Genomic DNA, 18,905 nt, shown 5'->3' with positions numbered 1-18,905 from the left:
GCCCCCACACAGCCTAACCCTAACCGTACACCCCACGCAGGCAGCCTAATCCTAACCATACCACCCCCAATAACCTAACCATAACGCCCCCACGCAGCCTAACCCTAACCATACACCCCACGCAGGCAGCCTAATCCTAACTATACCACCCCCATAGCCTAACCATAACGCCTCCACGCAGCCTAACCCTAACCATACACCCCCCACACACACACAGCCTTGCTCTACCCATACACGCATACTCCCCTCCCTGCATCGTTTGTCACTCTGCGTTCCCCCCTCACACTCTGCGTCCTGTGCCACCATGTCACCCTCACAATCTGTGTCCTATGCCACCCTGCATACGTCCTCCCAGCATTCTACGCCACCCTGCATCCCCCCTCCCATGCGCCTATTCTGCAGCCTGAGGGGCTGGGGACATAGCTAGCAGCTCAGAGAACCACTAGCCATGCCCCCCACAGCGGCGAAAATGGGGCGTGACCTCGTTGAAATAGGCCACACCCCCATATTGCTAGGCCACACCCCCAAAAATTGCAACAGTTCACCCCCCACCCCTCCCCCACATTAGGGCTGCTTTAGAATATTTCCTGGGCTGGTTTTAATTCCCAATCCGCCCCTGCCTCCTGGTCAAAACTAATCTGACCCCACCAACCCCTAGTGGCACCCAAACTAAAGCACCTGGATGCTATAGGTGCCCTACATGTGATGCCTGTCGCTATCTCGACACAGGAACCTTTTTTAAACACCTCAGATCTGGTCATAAATACACAATTAATCAAGTAGTTACATGTACCACTCCATATGTAATATACATTATTAAATGAACATGCAGGCTTTATTATGTTGGCCAGACCAGAACGCCCATGTTAGTAAATGTCACCCCGTTTTCTCTACAACAAGCATTATATGTAGTCATGTTATTTCATATTCATAGTTGTGTCCAAATAAAACCCTGAAATAGTCTAACCCAGGGATACTTACTATTGTGCTGCCCTCTCCGGCACAGGGCAGACACCTCTATGACAGAGATGGATAACCCAGGGATACTTACTATTGTGCTGCCCTCTCCGGCACAGGGCAGCCACCTCTATGACAGAGATGGGTAACCCAGTGTTACTTACTATTGTGCTGCCCTCTCCGGCACAGGGCAGACACCTCTATGACAGAGATGGGTAACCCAGGGATACTTACTATTGCGCTGCCCTCTCCGGCACAGGGCAGACACCTCTATGACAGAGATGGGTAACCCAGGGATACTTACTATTGTGCTGCCCTCTCCGGCACAGGGCAGACACCTCTATGACAGAGATGGGTAACCCAGGGTTACTTACTATTGTGCTGCCCTCTCCGTCACAGGGCAGCCACCTCTATGACAGAGATGGGTAACCCAGGGATACTTACTATTGTGCTGCCCTCTCCGGCACAGGGCAGACACCTCTATGACAGAGATGGGTAACCCAGGGTTACTTACTATTGTGCTGCCCTCTCCGGCACAGGGCAGACACCTCTATGACACAGATGGGTAACCCAGGGATACTTACTATTGTGCTGCCCTCTCCGTCAGAGGGCAGACACCTCTATGACAGAGATGGGTAACCCAGGGATACTTACTATTGTGCTGCCCTCTCCGGCACAGGGCAGACACCTCTATGACAGAGATGGGTAACCCAGGGATACTTACTATTGTGCTGCCCTCTCCGGCACAGGGCAGACACCTCTATGACAGAGATGGGTAACCCAGGGATACTTACTATTGTGCTGCCCTCTCCGGCACAGGGCAGACACCTCTATGACAGAGATGGGTAACCCAGGGATACTTACTATTGTGCTGCCCTCTCCGGCACAGGGCAGCCACCTCTATGACAGAGATGGGTAACCCAGGGATACTTACTATTGTGCTGCCCTCTCCGGCACAGGGCAGACACCTCTATGACAGAGATGGGTAACCCAGGGATACTTACTATTGTGCTGCCCTCTCCGGCACAGGGCAGACACCTCTATGACAGAGATGGGTAACCCAGGGATACTTACTATTGTGCTGCCCTCTCCGGCACAGGGCAGACACCTCTATGACAGAGATGGGTAACCCAGGGATACTTACTATTGTGCTGCCCTCTCCGGGAGAGGGCAGACACCTCTATGACAGAGATGGGTAACCCAGGGATACTTACTATTGTGCTGCCCTCTCCGGCACAGGGCAGACACCTCTATGACAGAGATGGGTAACCCAGTGTTACTTACTATTGTGCTGCCCTCTCCGGAAGAGGGTAGCCACCTCTATGACAGAGATGGGTGGGGCGGCTGACGGGGAGGGGAAAGGGGCAAAGCCACAGTGTTATGTCATCTTTTGGGGGCATGGCCAGTTCAAACGCATCCTCATGGCCACGCCCCCCACTGTGCAATGCTGGTACTGCGGGACTCCAACGACGCGACCATGTAATTTGATCCCACAGACCCGTGCTGATGGGAGGGGTGCGGGAGACAGCCAGAAACCTGCGAGGCTTGCCCCCCTGTCTGGGGGGCCGGGATGGGGTCGCTGACCATCGAATGATTTCTCTCCCCTTCGGTAATAAATGTCAGTCTGAACCGACTTTTATTACCGTCAGAGATCGCCAAAAACGGGGCGGGCACTGATGTCATGTGATGTCAGCCACCTGCCCGCAGCAGACATCAGCCCACCTGGGGAATGCCCAGTGTTTTTACGGGGATGCACATAAAATGCTGCCCGTTCCCCGGCCCGCCCCCTCTGGAGCAAACCCCAAACATTGGGGTAGGGGATGAATACGGACCCATACAAACAGGTCTGAATCGGCCCAATTATTATATGAAAAATACAATAAAACACCAAATAAACATAAATGTAACACTAAGACCAGATGAGTAAATCAGCCGTATAGAGACCTTTATTCTGTATCTGACATGTTATACTAGTGATTCACATGTGATATTATTACAGATGCTTCATCTATAAATCTAAGTGTATCCTAACTGCCGGCAAAGACCCCACACCAGAATACAGGCACAGGCCTGGCGGGACATGGGGCTGTGTTATATACAGGGAGCGCTATATAATCCCCACTATTAATATAACATATAATACAGTATAAATCTAAGTGTATCCTAACTGCCGGCAAAGACCCCACACCAGAATACAGGCACAGGCCTGGTGGGACATGGGGCTGCGGTATATACAGGGAGCGCTATATAATCACCACTATTAATATAACATATAATACAGTATAAATCTAAGTGTATCCTAACTGCCAGCAAAGACCCCACACCAGAATACAGGCGCAGGCCTGGTGGGACATGGGGCTGCGGTATATACAGGGAGCGCTATATAATCACCACTATTAATATAACATATAATACAGTATAAACCTAAGTGTATCCTAACTGCCGGCAAAGACCCCACACCAGAATACAGGCGCAGGCCTGGTGGGACATGGGGCTGCGGTACATACAGGGAGCGCTATATAATCACCACTATTAATATAACATATAATACAGTATAAATCTAAGTGTATCCTAACTGCCAGCAAAGACCCCACACCAGAATACAGGTGCAGGCCTGGCGGGACATGGGGCTGCGGTATATACAGGGAGCGCTATATAATCACTACTATTAATATAACATATAATACAGTATAAATCTAAGTGTATCCTAACTGCCAGCAAAGACCCCACACCAGAATACAGGCGCAGGCCTGGCGGGACATGGGGCTGCGTTATATACAGGGAGCGCTATATAATCACCACTATTAATATAACATATAATACAGTATAAATCTAAGTGTATCCTAACTGCCAGCAAAGACCCCACACCAGAATACAGGCGCAGGCCTGGCGGGACATGGGGCTGTGTTATATACAGGGAGCTCTATATAATCACCACTATTAATATAATATATAATACAGTATAAATCTAAGTGTATCCTAACTGCCGGCAAAGACCCCACACCAGAATACAGGCGCAGGCCTGGCGGGACATGGGGCTGCAGTATATACAGGGAGCGCTATATAATCACCACTATTAATATAACATATAATACAGTATAAATCTAAGTGTATCCTAACTGCCAGCAAAGACCCCACACCAGAATACAGGCGCAGGCCTGGCGGGACATGGGGCTGCGTCATATACAGGGAGCGCTATATAATCACCACTATTAATATAACATATAATACAGTATAAATCTAAGTGTATCCTAACTGCCGGCAAAGTACCCCACACCAGAATACAGGCGCAGGCCTGGCGGGACATGGGGCTGTGTTATATACAGGGAGCGCTATATAATCACCACTATTAATATAACATATAATACAGTATAAATCTAAGTGTATCCTAACTGCCAGCAAAGACCCCACACCAGAACACAGGCGCAGGCCTGGTGGGACATGGGGCTGCGTTATATACAGGGAGCGCTATATAATCACCACTATTAATATAACATATAATACAGTATAAATCTAAGTGTATCCTAACTGCCAGCAAAGACCCCACACCAGAATACAGGTGCAGGCCTGGCGGGACATGGGGCTGCGGTATATACAGGGAGCGCTATATAATCACTACTATTAATATAACATATAATACAGTATAAATCTAAGTGTATCCTAACTGCCAGCAAAGACCCCACACCAGAATACAGGCGCAGGCCTGGCGGGACATGGGGCTGCGTTATATACAGGGAGCGCTATATAATCACCACTATTAATATAACATATAATACAGTATAAATCTAAGTGTATCCTAACTGCCAGCAAAGACCCCACACCAGAATACAGGCGCAGGCCTGGCGGGACATGGGGCTGTGTTATATACAGGGAGCTCTATATAATCACCACTATTAATATAATATATAATACAGTATAAATCTAAGTGTATCCTAACTGCCGGCAAAGACCCCACACCAGAATACAGGCGCAGGCCTGGCGGGACATGGGGCTGCAGTATATACAGGGAGCGCTATATAATCACCACTATTAATATAACATATAATACAGTATAAATCTAAGTGTATCCTAACTGCCAGCAAAGACCCCACACCAGAATACAGGCGCAGGCCTGGCGGGACATGGGGCTGCGTCATATACAGGGAGCGCTATATAATCACCACTATTAATATAACATATAATACAGTATAAATCTAAGTGTATCCTAACTGCCGGCAAAGTACCCCACACCAGAATACAGGCGCAGGCCTGGCGGGACATGGGGCTGTGTTATATACAGGGAGCGCTATATAATCACCACTATTAATATAACATATAATACAGTATAAATCTAAGTGTATCCTAACTGCCAGCAAAGACCCCACACCAGAACACAGGCGCAGGCCTGGTGGGACATGGGGCTGCGTTATATACAGGGAGCGTTATATAATCACCACTATTAATATTACATATAATACAGTATAAATCTAAGTGTATCCTAACTGCCGGCAAAGACCCCACACCAGAATACAGGCGCAGGCCTGGCGGGACATGGGGCTGCGTTATATACAGGGAGCGCTATGTAATCACCACTATTAATATAACATATAATACAGTATAAATCTAAGTGTATACTAACTGCCGGCAAAGACCCCACACCAGAATACAGGCGCAGGCCTGGTGGGACATGGGGCTGCGGTATATACAGGGAGCGCTATATAATCACCACTATTAATATACCATATAATACAGTATAAATCTAAGTGTATCCTAACTGCCGGCAAAGACCCCACACCAGAATACAGGCGCAGGCCTGGCGGGACATGGGGCTGCGGTATATACAGGGAGCGCTATATAATCACCACTATTAATATAACATATAATACAGTATAAATCTAAGTGTATCCTAACTGCCGGCAAAGACCCCACACCAGAATACAGGCGCAGGCCTGGTGGGACATGGGGCTGCGTTATATACAGGGAGCGTTATATAATCACCACTATTAATATAACATATAATACAGTATAAATCTAAGTGTACCCTAACTGCCGGCAAAGACCCCACACCAGAATACAGGCGCAGGCCTGGCGGGATATGGGGCTGCGTTATATACAGGGAGCGCTATATAATCACCACTATTAATATAACATATAATACAGTATAAATCTAAGTGTACCCTAACTGCCGGCACAGACCCCACACCAGAATACAGGCGCAGGCCTGGCGGGACATGGGGCTGTGTTATATACAGGGAGCGCTATATAATCACCACTATTAATATAACATATAATACAGTATAAATCTAAGTGTATCCTAACTGCCAGCAAAGACCCCACACCAGAATACAGGCGCAGGCCTGGTGGGACATGGGGCTGCGGTATATACAGGGAGCGCTATATAATCACCACTATTAATATAACATATAATACAGTATAAATCTAAGTGTACCCTAACTGCCGGCAAAGACCCCACACCAGAATACAGGTGCAGGCCTGGCGGGACATGGGGCTGCGGTATATACAGGGAGCGCTATATAATCACCACTATTAATATAACATATAATACAGTATAAATCTAAGTGTACCCTAACTGCCGGCAAAGACCCCACACCAGAATACAGGCGCAGGCCTGGTGGGACATGGGGCTGCGGTATATACAGGGAGCGCTATATAATCACCACTATTAATATGACATATAATACAGTATAAATCTAAGTGTACCCTAACTGCCGGCACAGACCCCACACCAGAATACAGACGCAGGCCTGGCGGGACATGGGGCTGTGTTATATACAGGGAGCGCTATATAATCACCACTATTAATATAACATATAATACAGTATAAATCTAAGTGTATCCTAACTGCCGGCAAAGACCCCACACCAGAATACAGGTGCAGGCCTGGTGGGACATGGGGCTGCGGTATATACAGGGAGCGCTATATAATCACCACTATTAATATAACATATAATACAGTATAAATCTAAGTGTATCCTAACTGCCAGCAAAGACCCCACACCAGAATACAGGCGCAGGCCTGGTGGGACATGGGGCTGCGGTATATACATGGAGCGCTATATAATCACCACTATTAATATAACATATAATACAGTATAAATCTAAGTGTACCCTAACTGCCGGCAAAGACCCCACACCAGAGTACAGGCGCAGGCTTGGCGGGACATGGGGCTGTGTTATATACAGGGAGCGCTATATAATCACTACTATTAATATAACATATAATACAGTATAAATCTAAGTGTATCCTAACTGCCGGCAAAGACCCCACACCAGAATACAGGCGCAGGCCTGGCGGGACATGGGGCTGCGGTATGTACAGGGAGCGCTATATAATCACCACTATTAATATAACATATAATACAGTATAAATCTAAGTGTACCCTAACTGCCGGCAAAGACCCCACACCAGAATACAGGCGCAGGCCTGGTGGGACATGGGGCTGCGGTATATACAGGGAGCGCTATATAATCACCACTATTAATATAACATATAATACAGTATAAATCTAAGTGTACCCTAACTGCCGGCAAAGACCCCACACCAGAATACAGGCGCAGGCCTGGCGGGACATGGGGCTGCGGTATATACAGGGAGCGCTATATAATCACCACTATTAATATAACATATAATACAGTATAAATCTAAGTGTATCCTAACTGCCAGCAAAGACCCCACACCAGAATACAGGCGCAGGCCTGGTGGGACATGGGGCTGCGTTATATACAGGGAGCGCTATATAATCACCACTATTAATATAACATATAATACAGTATAAATCTAAGTGTATCCTAACTGCTGGCAAACACCCCACACCAGAATACAGGCGCAGGCCTGGTGGGACATGGGGCTGCTGTATATACAGGGAGCGCTATATAATCACCACTATTAATATAACATATAATACAGTATAAATCTAAGTGTATCCTAACTGCCAGCAAAGACCCCACACCAGAATACAGGCGCAGGCCTGGTGGGACATGGGGCTGTGTTATATACAGGGGGCGCTATATAATCACCACTATTAATATAACATATAATACAGTATAAATCTAAGTGTATCCTAACTGCCAGCAAAGACCCCACACCAGAATACAGGCGCAGGCCTGGCGGGACATGGGGCTGTGTTATATACAGGGAGCGCTATATAATCACCACTATTAATATAACATATAATACAGTATAAATCTAAGTGTATCCTAACTGCCAGCAAAGACCCCACACCAGAATACAGGCGCAGGCCTGGTGGGACTTGGGGCTGCGGTATATACAGGGAGCGCTATATAATCACCACTATTAATATAACATATAATACAGTATAAATCTAAGTGTACCCTAACTGCCGGCAAAGACCCCACACCAGAATACAGGTGCAGGCCTGGCGGGACATGGGGCTGCGGTATATACAGGGAGCGCTATATAATCACCACTATTAATATAACATATAATACAGTATAAATCTAAGTGTACCCTAACTGCCGGCAAAGACCCCACACCAGAATACAGGCGCAGGCCAGGTGGTACATGGGGCTGCGGTATATACAGGGAGCGCTATATAATCACCACTATTAATATGACATATAATACAGTATAAATCTAAGTGTACCCTAACTGCCGGCACAGACCCCACACCAGAATACAGACGCAGGCCTGGCGGGACATGGGGCTGTGTTATATACAGGGAGCGCTATATAATCACCACTATTAATATAACATATAATACAGTATAAATCTAAGTGTATCCTAACTGCCAGCAAAGACCCCACACCAGAATACAGGCGCAGGCCCGGTGGGACATGGGGCTGCGGTATATACATGGAGCGCTATATAATCACCACTATTAATATAACATATAATACAGTATAAATCTAAGTGTACCCTAACTGCCGGCAAAGACCCCACACCAGAATACAGGTGCAGGCCTGGCGGGACATGGGGCTGCGGTATGTACAGGGAGCGCTATATAATCACCACTATTAATATAACATATAATACAGTATAAATCTAAGTGTACCCTAACTGCCGGCAAAGACCCCACACCAGAATACAGGCGCAGGCCTGGTGGGACATGGGGCTGCGGTATATACAGGGAGCGCTATATAATCACCACTATTAATATAACATATAATATAGTATAAATCTAAGTGTACCCTAACTGTCGGCAAAGACCCCACACCAGAATACAGGCGCAGGCCTGGCGGGACATGGGGCTGCGTTATATAAAGGGAGCGCTATATAATCACCACTATTAATATAACATATAATACAGTATAAATCTAAGTGTACCCTAACTGTCGGCAAAGACCCCACACCAGAATACAGGCGCAGGCCTGGTGGGACATGGGGCTGCGTTATATACAGGGAGCGCTATATAATCACCACTATTAATATAACATATAATACAGTATAAATCTAAGTGTATCCTAACTGCTGGCAAACACCCCACACCAGAATACAGGCGCAGGCCTGGTGGGACATGGGGCTGCTGTATATACAGGGAGCGCTATATAATCACCACTATTAATATAACATATAATACAGTATAAATCTAAGTGTATCCTAACTGCCAGCAAAGACCCCACACCAGAATACAGGCGCAGGCCTGGTGGGACATGGGGCTGTGTTATATACAGGGGGCGCTATATAATCACCACTATTAATATAACATATAATACAGTATAAATCTAAGTGTATCCTAACTGCCAGCAAAGACCCCACACCAGAATACAGGCGCAGGCCTGGTGGGACATGGGGCTGCGTTATATACAGGGAGCGCTATATAATCACCACTATTAATATAACATATCATACAGTATAAATCTAAGTGTATCCTAACTGCCGGCAAAGACCCCACACCAGAATACAGGCGCAGGCCTGGCGGGACATGGGGCTGTGTTATATACAGTATAAATCTAAGTGTATCCTAACTGCCAGCAAAGACCCTACACCAGAATACAGGCGCATGCCTGGCGGGACATGGGGCTGCGTTATATACAGGGAGCGCTATATAATCACCACTATTAATATTACATATAATACAGTATAAATCTAAGTGTATCCTAACTGCCAGCAAAGACCCCACACCAGAATACAGGTGCATGCCTGGCGGGACATGGGGCTGCGTTATATACAGGGAGCGCTATATAATCACCACTATTAATATTACTAGGTGATTCATCGCGCCCTATGGGCGCTCTTCACACCGGCGTAAGGGGCTACGCCCCTTAATTTGTGAACATTTGTATTGTGAGAAATAGACAGAGCGAGGGCCGCATAGGCTGGAGGGAATATAAGAGCCTGTTACAGTTGGCCCACCATTTCTGCCTTCCCTGTTAGCTAAAACAGTGGTGAGAGCTGCTCAATGAAACTAGTAATGCCCCCCAGGTGCTGCAAGGGAGGGGGATTTAACCCCCAGCACACCAAAGGGCATTAGTAATAAGATATGAAAAACCAACATAATAGAGGGTCATTCAGAGATCTTAGTTACATATATGTTGCAGAAGATATGATAAGCTTCCAGGCCTCGTCACGGCTTCTCTGATGCCGGAAGTCCTACACCGGATATAATTGTCTTACTGTAAGGCTACATGATAACAGCACTTAATATATCTGAGTTGAGAGGCAGCCTATCAGGAGTTACCCCTAAATCCTCCTTGTGGCACTACAGGAACCAGCATGCCCTCCAGGGCTCACTCCATGTGGCCTCCCTGCCTACTGGCATAGCCGGGCCCCAGTCTGAGCAGCCTTGCTTAGAGGGCCTTATGCCTCTTAATTTTACCAGTAATGTTTTTGTTGCTGGTGGGTCACCAGTTGGCAGAATACATGGTTGTTTACCTCACCTCTGACCGCTGGGCACCTAGTTGTTTATACTGGCTTACAGTAGTTTGGTTTCCGGGCTTTTCCATTGCAGCAGGCTGCATATCAGAAATACGCCCCTGTACGTACCTGTGCGGGCTGGCACATCCCCGCTGCAGTCCCTCGTTTAGTAGTCTGGCGCATTCTCAAGCTTTTCTGGGCTAGTTTCCCTTCAGCTAGGGTCTCTACACATTCCCCTAGTTTCCCAACGTGCCCCCCGCCCTGAGGGCCGTGGGTCAGTCGAGGTGACAACCCACCATGTTCTTTCCCAGGGTCTTTAGCGCTGTGATGTCTCATGGCTGTGTTTTTCTTTCGAGGTCACAGTTGGTGCAGATCGTATTTCCTCTGCGGCTAATCCATCACCACTGGACTTCGGTGCCTGCCGTGTCGGAGGCTGCAGTTACCCGGGTGATGTCAGCAGTCGAACAAGGGGCGGAGTCCGCAGATGCTCCACAGAGTCCACACCACGGCAGCTGCGAGCACTCCCCAAAGTGGCCATGTCAAGCAGGGGGATATCCCCGGCGGCTGAGGGTACCGGCCTCGCAGAGCGTGGATCCGGCATGCCGGCTCCTTTACCTTCAGCCGAATCAGAAATCCCGGCTACGTCTGCTGACGAGCACGGAGGCTCCTCCATCGATGGTGATAACACTGAATTTTCTGTGTGTGCAGCATCCCCTTTACACTCTTCCGCTAGCAGCGGGGAATTTGGGTCCCCCTAGCGCCTGCACGAATTTGCGAGGTTGGTGGCGCGCGCTGTAGCTAAGCAGGTTGGGGGTCCAAGTGCACCCAGAGTGGGAAGGCCCCATCAGGTTAAGGGAGGTCAAAATACATAATTAGTAGTGGACAGTTTTTGGTAGACCTTTTCACACTAACCACATATTCGGGAAAAGACTTTGCAAGGCCAGACGGTCCTCAGCCAAGGGTGAGTTCGCTTGCCAGGGTTTTAGCAATTGGCTTAAAGGGAGTTGCCTGTTACTAGCCTCGTGTTACCTCAGCACCAGGCCCGATGAAGTCGTGAACATACTACGTTACTTGTTCCCGGTTAACGTCACGTTCAGAATGACAAGGACAGCGCATGGCGTGATGACTATATAAAGTGTTGTCATACTCACGAGGGGTCCAAACCCATCTTAAAGGGTGCAAACACATTGACATTCAGCTGTGATCATAGGTAGGGGCCTGCCTTCGGTGTAGCCTCTAGGCAAGAAGCCCTTTACAAGGGGGAAACACGGGGTGGGATCCGGCAGCAAAGAGAAGCACTTTGCCTTTCATGACAGCAAGTGTGACCAAGGGGCAAAATGTAGTTTATGTGGGGCAGGTCACCCCAAAAATTTTTATAGACCTGCCGCAAGCAATGCAGATCAGGGCGGGGTCGGCACTGGCAGCCCAAGGTGACGAGACCAAAAGGTGCTGGCGGGAATCTAATGGGGCAGAATGGCGGGGCCTTTCCCAGTCTGACCTGCTGATTGGGATTTGTTTCTCCCCTCTGGGGGTGGTCCCTAAGAAAACCCCGGGCAAATATAGACTGATTCAGCACCTTTCTTAACCCCACGGGGCGTCCATCAATGACGCCATCCCCGAGCAACGATGTAGCGTCCACTACCAATTTGTTCGATGAGGTTCTAGGCATGGTCCGGGGTTTTGGCAGTGGGGCCCTAGTGGCTAAATCGGACATAGAGTCGGCTTTCAGGCTCCTCCCCCTACACCCAGAGTCCTTCAGGTTCATGGGTTTCCATTGAGACGGGGGTATATTTATTGACAAGTGTTTGCCCATGGGATGCGCGGTATCCTGCTCCTACTTTGAGAAATTCAGTTCCTTTCTGCACTGGTACATTCATGACGTCACAGGCTGTAGTGGCGTGGCGCATTATTTGGATGATTTTCTCTTTGTGGGGCCAGGCGGGCAGGGCACGTGTGCAAACATCCTGGCATCCGCCATCAATGTCCCGGTGTCTTGAGGGGTCCCCATTGCCGCAGATAAGACGGAGGGCCCTGCCACGGTTCTGTCTTATCTGGGCATTGAGATAGACACTGCAGCAGGTTGCTGCCGGCTCCCTGAGGACAAGGTTTGCAAGCTGCAGACTCTCATTACTGAATGCAGGGAAAAGAAGAGAGTCAGGTTGCAGCTCATACAATCTTTACTGGGCTCTTTCAATTTAATTAATGCATGTCGCATTATCCCGATGGGTAGGGTGTTTTGCCATAAGCTAGAAAGGTCCACGGCGGGTGTTAGGCACCCTCATCACACTGTCAGACTATGTGGGGAGATGCGGGACGACCTTTTAGTTTGGTCAGTTTTTCGCGAGCAGTCAATAGGGAGCTCATCTGGCCTTCTGACCCCGCCTCCAACGTTGAACTGCAGCTGTTCACTGACGCAGCGGGATCCACGGGTTTCGGGGCGTACTTCCATGGGGAGTGGTGCGCCTCGAAGTGGCCTCAGTCGTGGGTTGATTGTGGTTTCACGGTCAACCTGCTGCTTCTTGAGCTTTTCCCGATTTATAGTTTCTGCAGAGCTGAAAAAGGTGCTCCCTGCTAGCTAACCAGAACATAGTGTTCTGGTGTGATAACCTTGGGGTGGTGCATGCCATTAATAATCAGAGGGCGGCTTCCCCAAGGCTTTGCGTCTGCTACGGCACTTAGTTCTGCTCTGCTTACGGCATAACATACAGTTCAGGGCCAGGCATGTCCCGGGGGTGGATAACAACATAGCGGATGCCCTTTCGAGGTTTAAGTTTGCGAGGTTTCGCGAGTTGGCCCCCGAGGCTTCGCCACTTGGGCTTAATTGTCCCCGCTTTTGTGTGGCAGGTCATAGAGCTGGCATGACAGACCTGGCTCTTCTGTCCTTGGCCCCTTCCACTCGTAGAACTTATGGGGCCGCATGGCAGGACTGGGTGGAGTTTCAGGGCTCCCCCGAGGCTAGCGGTGAGTCGGTCGAGGACCGGGTACTCGCTTTTGTAGGGGGTCACCATAGGCGGGGCAGGTCAAAGTCGGCTATGGCGGCGGCGTTTGGCAGGCATCGCTTTCTATTCGCGCTTACGCGGCGATCCCGACCCCACGAGGTCTTTTGTATTGTCCAAAGCCATGAAGGGTTGGACACGGGTGCGTCCGGTTCCCCCGGATTCACGCAAACCCATAGACATGAGTATGCTGGGGGACCTGGGGGGTTGTTTGGCTAAGGTTGCTGAGAGCGAATACGGAGTTGCACTGTTTAAGGTTGCATTTACATTTGCGTTTCATGGCGCTTTTCGCATCAGCGAGCTGGTGGCAGCCAGCAAACTCTCCCGCACTGGCATCCTAGGGGAGGATGTAGTATTCCGTGAAGGACAAGTGCTATGCGAGATTAATCGGTCCAAAACGGATCAGATGGGCAGGGGCCACTGGGTTACCCTTAATGCACAGGCTGAAGCGGCCGTGTGTCCGGTTTCCTTAGCTAAGGAATATAGCTCCCGCAGACCAGAGGCCGCCTTGCAGTTTTTGGCGCACGTTGATGGGCTACCGCTGACCCGATTCCAGTTTGCGGCTGTGTTTCGGCAATGTTTGGTAGAATTGGGTCTGCGGGAGCAGGATTTCGGAACGCATTCGTTTCGAATTGGGGCTGCTACTTGCGCAGCAGCGGCAGGAGTATCACCTTCTGCCATTCAGGCAGTTGGCAGGTGGAAATCCTGCCATAAGAGTTATGTAAGAATAGATAAGTTAGATAAGTTGTAGTTCAAGCGCCTGTTGCGCCGGCTCAAAAACGATTGTTTACAATCGGTTCTGGAATGACTAGCGTTCCGGAATCGACGGTGTGAAGGGAATTTTTTACTTTTTCCTTCATTGTGGACTAATTCAATTGGCTGTCCCCTAAAGTTCACAGAAGGTTTTTTTAAGTTTTTCACCTTTACTTGGGCCGTAGTATGCATTTTGTTGTGTTAAAGTATATCATGATGTTAACCACTAGGTTTTCTCTTTTGCAGCCCCTCCCCCTTCCGATATGGCTCTGGGTAGGGTCTGGTTCGTAGGGCACTCTTTTAATTTTTGGGCTGCTAGGCACCCACTAGCCTCCAGTGCTCCTGTTCTGGAGAAGGCACTCGCTGTTAGCTGGTTTGGAGTCATGGGTCTCCTTTGGGATAGTCTATGGGAGCTGTTATCCGCCAAAACCCGTAAGTGGGGCCGCCCCGATGTTCTGGTGATTCATTTAGGTGGCAATGACCTGGTCAAGAGGATGGGCATCGAGCTCACCATTAAGATGAAGACAGACTTTGTGCGTCTGGTGGACCTCTGGCCCGGTGTGAGGATTGTGTGGTCCGACATAATTCCCCGCATTAACTGGCAGGGTTGCCGGAATGTGTCAGCAATCGAGAGGGCCATGAGGAAGTTAAACCATGCGGTGTCTAGGCATGTTGTGGCTCGGGGCGGCAAGGCGGTTAGACATCCTACTATTGTTAAGGACTCTGTGGGTTTGTACAGGCCAGATGGCGTACATCTTCCTGACTCAGGCATGGCAGGTTTTTGGAGGATATTTTCTCTAGTTTAGGTTAGTTTAGCGTAGGTTGTTATTTGTTTGGTATGGCGGGGCCTGGTTACGCGTGGTGACCCTGCGGGGTCTTTGTAACACAGGCTGTGGCGAGAAGGCGCTCTCGACCAGCAAGCAGGTGGGGTGTCAGGTGGTCTCTGTGCGGTATTGCCCCCCCTTTGCCAAGAAGGCGGGCGAGTCCCCAGTTCCGGCTGGGGGCGTTGGCCTTCATGGAAGGTCCACGTCATGCAATAGAAGGGGGCGGTATGTCCGTCACAGCGCAGGCTGTACCCACAAGAAGGGGTGTGGCCATTGGCGGGCGCTGAGGTCGCTACCATGGCAACACCCGCGTTTATGGTGCTGGTCTCAAGCGCTTTCTTTGCCATCCCTTATACAAATAGGGGTCATACCACTTAAATAAACAACTATGATCTTTTAACCTTACGCAGTTGGTGTCAGTGTCGTTATTTTTAGATAAGGTGTTTGTGTCATTTATTTCTAGGCATAAGAGTTAAGTAATGGTACGAGTTAACAACAACATAATTCAATAGGCGCCTTATGGTTAGAATTGTATGAAAGATGCCCTGTATTGCAGCTTCTGGCAGTGGGTGAGGGTCCAGCGTGGCAGCACAGGAGTACCGGACGGTGGCCCTGAGTCAGTGTCTCCTCCTACTGGGATATGAGGCATGATAGGGGTATGTGGGCAACACAGCGTCAGCGATTACCCAGTGGTGGAAGTTACGGTTCAGGAGAGCAGGAAGCTGGGTAGTGATAGGGGTGTGTGGGCATACGGGGGACTAAAGAGGGTGGTGGACACTGTGCAGCTTCTGCCAGTGGGTGAGGGTCCAGCGTGGCAGCACAGAAATACAGGAGTCAGTGTCTCCTCCGACTGGGTGGGAGTTAGGGTGCATGAGAGCAGGAGGCTGGGCGGTAAAGCATGATAGGGGAATGTGGGCAACACAGGGTGAGCGGGTCTCCACTGGCGGAAGTTACGGGGCAGCAGAACAGGAGGCAGGGCAGTGTCCTCCCACATTGATGGCAAAAGTATTCAACATCGGCCATAAACCATCGATTATTTGAAAATCATTGATGGTCGATGGGCATCCCTAGAACTGGAGGAGGGTGGGGGACAGTATGCAGCTCCCGGCAGTGGGTGAGCGTCTCCTCCCACTGGGAGGGAGTGAGCGTGCATGAGAGCAGGAGGCTGTATAATAGTGGTATGTGGGCAAGACATTGATAAAAGTTGTGGCGCTGGTGCAGAGGGCAGTGGGGAAACCTGCAGTGTGGCAGCCAGGGCCGGATTTCCCACTTAGGGGCGGTACCTGCTTGTGGTGGTACAGGATCCCCCATTGTCACAGGGGTACGTGAAATGCGGGAGCGGGGGCCGCGGTGGTCTGCTGGGGGGTGGAATTGCCGGAAGGGGGTCTGGGGGGTCTGCAAATTGCGGGAGGGGGGGTGGTGTGTGGGGATCCGCGGTTAGCGGGAGGGGGCGGGGGTCCGCAAATCGTGGGCGGGGGCGCGGGGGGGCTTGAATCGTGGGAAGGGGGGTCCGCAAATTGCGGGAGGGGGGTTGTCGGGGTTAGTGAATTGCGGGAGGGGGGGTTGCGGAGGTCCGTGATTTGCGGGAGGGGCGCGTGGGGTGCCGTGAGTCAAGGGGGGGTGGTGCGGGGGTCCGTGAATCACGGGAGGGGTCATGAATCGCAGGAGGCGGGGGTCGTGGGGGGGCTGCGAATCGCAGGAGGGGGTGTGTGGGGGGTTGCCGTGAATTGCATGAGGGGGGTGTGAATCAAGGGAGGGTGGGCGCAGGGGGGTGGTGTGGGGGTCCGTGAATCGCGGGAGGGGGCATGAATCGCGGGAGGGGGGGTCGTGGGGGGTTCCGAATCGCAGGAAGGGGGGTATGGGGGTGCCGTGAATTGCGTGAGGGGGGCATGAATCGCGGGAGGGGGGGTCCCCGAATGTGTGAATTACGGGGCGGTCGCAAATCGCGAGAGGTGCCGAGGGGGCCCGCAAATCGTGGGAGGGGGGCGCTACGGGGGGTTTCGTGAATCGCGGGAGGGGGGGTCGTGGGGGGTTGCGAATCGCAGGAAGGGGGTGTGGGGGGTGCCGTGAATTGCGTGAGGGGGGCATGAATCGCGGGAGGTGGGGTCCCCGAATGTGTGAATTAGGGGGCGGTCGCAAATCGCGAGAAGTGCCGAGGGGGCCCGCAAATCGCGGGAGGGGGGCGCTACGGGGGGTTCCGTGAATCGCGGGAGGGGGCGGCGCGAATTGCGGGAGGGGGGTCGCAAATCACAGTAGGGGGGGGTGCCGTGAATCGCGGGAGGGGGGGTCGCGGGGGGCCCTTTTAATGCCGGGAGGGGGGGGTCGCAGGGGTCCCGCGAATCGCGGGAGGGGAGGATGCAGGGGTCCTGCGAATCGCGGGAGGAGGCTCGCGGGAGAGAGGGGTAGCTGGGGTCCAGCGATTTGCGGGAGGGTCGCGGGGGTCCCGCGTTTCGCGGGAGGGGGTGGTTGCGGAGGTCCAGCGAATCGCGGGAGGGGGTGGTCGGGTCTGGGACGGATATTAGACAGCACTTACATCGACAGCCATTACATCGACACCATTAGTTCGACAGCTCAATAGGTCGACATGGTTTTAGGTCGACATACCATTAGGTCGACATGTCATTATGTCGACAGCTCATTAGGTCGACAGCTCATTAGGTCGACAGCTCATTAGGTCGACATGTTTTTAGGTCGACACTGCCTTTAGGTCGACAGAGTCTATGTCGACAGTCAAAAGGTCGACATGGGTTTTTTCACTGTTTTTTGGCCGAAATGTCGACACAGTCGACATGGACACAGTTTGAAGTGTACCGCAGCCGCTCGCTATGCTTCGGGCACGGTGCCTCGCTGCGCTCGGCACACTATTTTATTCTCCCACCACGCCCTAGTGGATAGTAGGGCATGAAATACCGCCTGTCGGCACATGTCGGCTCAATAAACAGTGAAAAAACCCATGTCGACCTTTTGACTGTCGACATAGACACTGTCGACCTAATGGCAGTGTCGACCTAAAAACATGTCGACCTAATGAGCTGTCGACCTAATGAGCTGTCGACCTAATGAGCTGTCGACATAATGACATGTCGACCTAATGGTATGTCGACCTAAAACCATGTCGACCTATTGAGGTGTCGAACTAATGGTGTCGATGTAATGGCTGTCGATGTAAGTGCTGTCTAACAATAGTCCGGATACCGGGGTGGTCGCGGGGGACCCGCGAATTGCGGGAGGGGGGTCGCGGAGGTCCCGCGAATCGCGGGAGGGGGGGTTCGCGGGGGTCCCGGGAATCACGGGAGGGGGGGTCGCGGGGGTCCCGCGACTTGCGGGAGGGTGGAAAGCGGGGGTCCCACGAATCGCGGGAGGGGGGGTGCGGGGTCCTGCGAATGGCGGGAGGGGGGGTCACGGGGGTTCCGCGAATCGCGGGAGGGGGGTCGCGGGGGTCCCGCGAATCGCGGGAGGGGGGTCGCGGGGGTCCCGCGAATCGCGGCAGGGGGGTCGCGGGGGTCCCGCGATTCGCGGGAGGGGGGGTCAGGGGGGGTCCCGCGCATCGCGGGAGGGGGG

Source organism: Crinia signifera, chromosome 2, assembly GCF_055691185.1.
Source record: "Crinia signifera chromosome 2, ASM5569118v1, whole genome shotgun sequence".
NCBI classification, from domain to species: Eukaryota; Metazoa; Chordata; class Amphibia; order Anura; family Myobatrachidae; genus Crinia; species Crinia signifera.
Note: the sequence above shows the minus strand (reverse complement) of the source record.